The following is a 6,000-nucleotide window of genomic DNA, read 5'->3' as shown; positions in this document are numbered from 1 at the left end:
GCCATAGGCTACACAAATAGCATAGGAAACGAATGTTTCCATGTTGTGTTACGCGTATTTTGATCGTATTGTCTGGGTTAGCAGCGACGTTCTTCGTATGAATTTTTAATATGTGGTGTCAGAAGGAGCTTTGATGTCGTGGTAAATACGGCTATTGCCTCGGAACAACCCCAAATACGTGATTAGTAGCCTACATTCGGGTAGTGTCTTTGGGAACCAGTTGATTCAGAAGAAGCCAAATCAAAATGTTGCCTGAAGGCCAACTTAGTTGACAAGTACGTAATCATATTGATTGCATCTCAGATCTGATATGGCACGCGGTGTAATTCAACGGACTTACGTGTGAACGTATTTTTGCTCTAGTGGGATCGAATCCCACTTCATGCGAGCCTGCAAATGTTTTATTTTGTCGCAAATGGTAGCCTAATGTAGTGCGCACGTAGGCTATTGGCCTACTTTCATATTTGCCGCAGCAAATATGAGATCCGACTTGAAAATCGCCAGTAATATGTTTGCGAATTTGTGACGAATCTGGTGATGGAGGCGGACTGATAGGTGCACGCACAGCTGGGGAACCAGTTGAATTGGGAACCAGTTGGGACGTAACACCGGTTTTCTGCAGCCACATTGCACGCGCATACCGAATGTTTACATTACAATCGAGAATAATAAAAGTCGGAGCAAATTTACAAATGAGCAGTTTCATCAACAAAATAAGCACATTTTCAGCAACTACACTGCCCACTTCTCGATACATTTTCATTCAGATTCTGATTTACAAGAACCGTTTAGCTGAAATATGAATTGTAAAAACTTTGCAATGGCGGCCAAAGCGTTTTGTTGGTCACAGTAACCCCGCCCCAAGCCATTCTTTGTTGTTTCGTAAACTAGACCAGCTCCGAAGTGGTGCTCGTTGCGAACCAACCACGTACTAACCACTTTTCCGGTTCCCAGTCTGTCGAAAGAGGAATAACTGGTTCGCGATTAGGCATCGCGGCTACTACCTTGAACGGACCACCTAGCTACATAAACACATTCCCGAATTCAACGGCGGCGTCATTATTTCGATCAGCGTAACCGGCGTAGTGCAAGCGGAGGGTTTGGGTTCGGTGTGAAAAAATTTAAGGTTCGGCCGAAACCGAATCCCGTCCAAAAGCCCAATATTCGACCGAATCCGAATCCTGGATTCGGTGCATCCCTACTCAATAGAGCATGACATACTGCACCAACTTCTTTCTTTTCTTTCAACTTGTTCTCCACTTTGAAGAGCTCATTGATGAATTTGCATTGAGAAAGAGCAGAAAACTGAGCTTTTAATATCACTGATGTGATGATGGTGAGTCACATGTTTAAACTGATCATATTTATAGAGTGGCTCTGTGGACTTTAAAGCACTGATGTGTCAGTGCACCTGGGGTGGGTTGGTGTGCGTGTCATGATGTGCGTTGGGGCGATATAGGGGCCTCATCCTGGTAATTAGCCCCAGGCCTCAAAATGTCTTAATCCGGCCCTGCAAATACGATGATTTTGAGCCTTTGGTATGATACCATTTCCAATCTGGCAACAATGTGAGCACCGCCTTTGTTGAATATATGAGGAGTACTGAACAGTGTCTTATATTTCCTATGTTAATATGTGACCATAAACAATTTATTATTTAGAATTTTGTATTTGTCATCATTATTGCTTTAATATATGGATAAGACACATTAAAGACATTAAACAACCACTGAAAGCCACAGAAGCACTGGACTGAATGCCCCCAAAATTGCCCCCCCCCCCCCCGCTACGAAGTGTCCTCTTTTTCACAAACTCAAATCTGGTCACCCTAAGTAAACGATTGAGAGCAAAGCAATAGCCAAAGACAAAAGCAACGACCACAGCAAACGACAGGTGAAGTGGCACATCGTGAACGCAACATGGACTTATTTTTGGCACAAATGGTACGCTGCAAATCACAAGAACTGCTGCGAAGTAAACGACTGAGAGCAAAGCAATCGCCAAGATCCATTGTACAAAAGCTTCAACTTTTTTGGCACAAATGGAACCCCATACGAAATGTGTGTTGCGTGTAGTTTTAAGTACGTTTTCATGTCATGTTTGATATGTATTAATTTCGTATTTTATGCATCCCATTCTAGTAATGTTTTCAGTATTGTAAAATGTATATTTGCTGGTTTGATAGCCTAGAGTTTTGTCGTGCAGAGGCCCAAAATGTGTTTACATATTCTCTTTTCTTGATGCAAAGGCATATTTGTCTTACTGCAGCCAAGTACCGGTGATGGCAGGCAATTGTTTCTTCATATAGCCGGCGTCGCTATTCTAGTATGCAGGATGGGTTTACAAAAGGAGAAGCTAAACCGATCACTGAGTTTGATTAGCCTCCTATACTTGCTCAGTTTAGGTGCGATAGGTTTATTTGCATTTATAATCCCTTTGTTATTGTTTGTTCTGAAGGTAGCGTTTGTTTCTGTATTGACTTTGTTACATAGTCATAATGTATTGATTATCCTACTATTTTGATAATAAACAATGTTTTTGCATTTAAAGTTGCTTGTCCTAGTGTCTGCTTTCAATGTTTGAACAATAGTATTTGCTGGAGTCCTAAGTCACTATCAAGAGAGAGCCTTTTTATGTGTCCCTGACAAACAAGAGGTGAATATGAGTTGTATGTGCTGGTTTTAAAATGTAATCCCATTTTATGTATTTTAAGTTGTTTTGTGTCAACAGGATTGGTTTTCACCACTGTTCTACCATTTAGTCTGATTGTTAGCTGAGTTCCAGTTCAAGTCTTTTATTGTCAGATGCACAGAACAACACAAGGTCAGACTGGGCCCTGAAATTCTTAGGACAAGACAACGCAAAGCAACCCGGCATAACATAAGTACTCTGAACATATGACATCTATGATAACAAAATAAAATAAAAACTCCTAAATATACAAAATAATATACAACACAATATACTAAACCTGTAATACACATAATAACCTATACTAACCGTTTAAACCTATACTAACCTAAAGACAAGTGGGGTAACCATTAGTGCAATATTGCTGATAATACAACCAGTAGCTGAAGTGACAGTGTGTAAAGTGGCTAGTGAGAAAGTGGTGAGAATGTATCAGTGTCCATTCAGAAGCCTGATGGCCCTTGGAAAGAAACTATTCTCCAGTCTACGTGTGTGAGACCGAATGCTTAAATATTGCCCGCCAGAAGGCAACAGGGAAAAAAGACTGAAGGATGGGTGGTAACAGTCAGCTTTCCTGAAGTATCGTGTGTGGTAGGTGTTCTGTAGGGCTGGAAGCTTCCTGCTGATGATGAACTCAGCAGACCTGACCACACCACGTAGGGCCTTGCGGCCCCTGTCTGTGCATCTCCCATACCACACTGTAATGCAACCAGTCAGTATGCTCTCTATTGTGCATCTGTAAAAGTTAGTGAGGATGACTGAGTCCATGCCAAACTTTTTCAGTCTCCTCAGGAAGAACAGGCATTTCCGGGCAGCTTTAACTACCGTGTGAGCAGACCAGGTGAGATCATTGCTGATGTTCACCCCGAGGAACCTGACGCAGCTGACCTGCTTGCAGCTGACCTGAAGCAGCATGTTCCTCCTCCTGCCGCCTCCTATAGTCCACAATAATCTCCTTAGTCTTGCTGACATTGAGAGGTTATTGTCCTGACACCATGATGTCAGGGTATCAACCTCCTCTCTGTAGGCTGATTTGTCACTATCAGAGATGAGGCCCACAATGGTTGTGTCGGCAGCAAACTTAACAAGGAGGTTGGAACTGTGCGTTGCAAGGAGAGCAGGAGAGGGCTGAGCACACAGCCCTGGGGGGTGCCTGTGTTGGTGATCAGTGTGGATGAGGTGCGGTCACCTATTCTCACCACCTGTGTCCCCCCCGTCAGGAAGTTGAAGATCCCCTTGCATAGGGAAGTGCTTAGTCCAAGGTCCACAGGTCCACAAGCTACGAGTCTGGAGGGGATTGTGGTATTGACTGCTGAGCTGTAGTCAATCAACAGCATCTTCACATACATATTCCTTTGTCCAGGTGGGAGAGAGCGGTGGGCATAGTCAGGGTGATGGCATTGTCTGAAGACCTGTTGTACCCGTATGCAAACTGCATAGGGTCCAGGGTGGGAAGCAGCGATGAGCAAATGAATGTTTTGACTAGCCACTTGAAGCACTTCATGATGACAGAGGTCAGTGCTATCGGGCAATAGTCGTTCATGCAGTTGACCTTGGTGTTTTGGGGCACAGGGACGGTGGTGGTCCTCTTGAAGCAGGTGGGGAGTACAGACAGGCTGAGGGAGAGGTTAAAGATGTCTCAGCTAAATATAAAAAGGTTAAAATCAGACCATTATTGTTATTAACAATTGTTATGTTGATTTATTTGTTGTTACTTTTAGAACATACAATAATAGCATTTATAGGCGTACAATTACTTGTGTAGGCATCATTATTTGAAAAAAAAAAAACAAGTCAAGAGTGGTTATAGTGGTTTGATTCAATATTGAAGAATTACATGAATTAGAATATTTGGGTTTGGGTATTGTGTGCCGTGTTAAATGGGTATTGATCCGGTCTGGGTCCCCAGGAGGTATAGATGTACATTCATAGAATGGTCATATTTGAATGGAGTCATGAATTTGTCATAAGACTCTTAGACATTGTATTCATTGAGATTAGCAGACGCTTTTATACAAAGTGACATACAAATATGGGATTTAGTGCTAGTTTGCACAGCAAGTAAACTAACAATTTAGTGTAATTGAAGGATATCGATACACATTTGTACTTTTCTCCAAACTATCATATGCTTACTCAACATATCGATAACACAGGCCAACTGACAACTGGGACAGGGCTGTGCGTGTGAGGAAAGGCAAAAAACAATGACAGCTACAGTGGCCTGCCTAGCCAGCCATTTGCACAGTTTGCTGAAGGTTTTTAAAATTATAGTTACAAAGTAAAAACGAATGGGTGAAACTTTTTGGTTAGTTACAACTTTTAATTGACAAAATTACAACTGGTGTTAAGAAACTTGACTTTAATCGAAGGATCGCCTCACATGGTCACTTCCGGTTCCTTTCCGGTCTCTGGTGAGCTAGCTATCTTCCTAGCTATCCACAAAATGTCCGACGCTTGGCGTAGCGGCGTCCATGATTGTCAGGCGTAGCAACGGTTGTGTGTTGTTCTGGTGTGCGAGGGCACTTGTCACCCCCCATAGTGGTGACGTAGCTAGCACCATTACCCTTCGTCGACTAAAGGCACTTTGACGCCACAAAAACGTTGTAACCTCCTAAACTGTGCAACGGAACGTAAATCCCAAAACAAGCAACTCAATCGCTAGCAAGACAAAACTTTTGACACCTAGGTTGTCTATGTAGTCCAAATATTGACTGAGTTTTAGGGGTGTGAAGAGAAACAATAATAATAAAAATATATATGTGAGATAACAATGGTTGTGCACTTGCCGATGGCAAGACACACTCAATGATAGAAAATCACTAGGCTAATCTTTGAAAATAGGTTAATCCTCGCCAAACATTTTTTCAAAATTGTGTCAAAAAGTCTTAAATATACACAAGATTATTCTAATAAAGTCTGGCCTAGCTACTTCCACAACCTTTCAATTTTCAATAACTTTTTAAACAAAACTCTAATAAATAGCTCATCTCTAATAAAAGCATTAAATCCACGCTAATATTTGTAACTTTTTCAAAATTGTGTGCCTGTTTGTGCACATTCTGAAGGTCAGTTCTGTTTTTGAATAAAGAGTTAAAAATTCGTGCTTTCTAGTTTTTTTTTACTGATTCATCGACAAATCGAAAAAAGAATCGTCAGATTAATCGATTATTAAAATAATTGTTAGTGGCAGCCCTAGCTATTTTGTGTTTCATTAAAATATAAGTGATGTTGCGCTGCACTTGAGAGCCTATACGATTTGTATGTTAAATCTGAATGATGGTTTCACGAAAATAGACATAGGCCTAA

The sequence above is a fragment of the Hypomesus transpacificus genome, chromosome 2 (genome assembly GCF_021917145.1).
Source record: "Hypomesus transpacificus isolate Combined female chromosome 2, fHypTra1, whole genome shotgun sequence".
NCBI classification, from domain to species: Eukaryota; Metazoa; Chordata; class Actinopteri; order Osmeriformes; family Osmeridae; genus Hypomesus; species Hypomesus transpacificus.
This window is presented reverse-complemented; position numbering follows the sequence as displayed.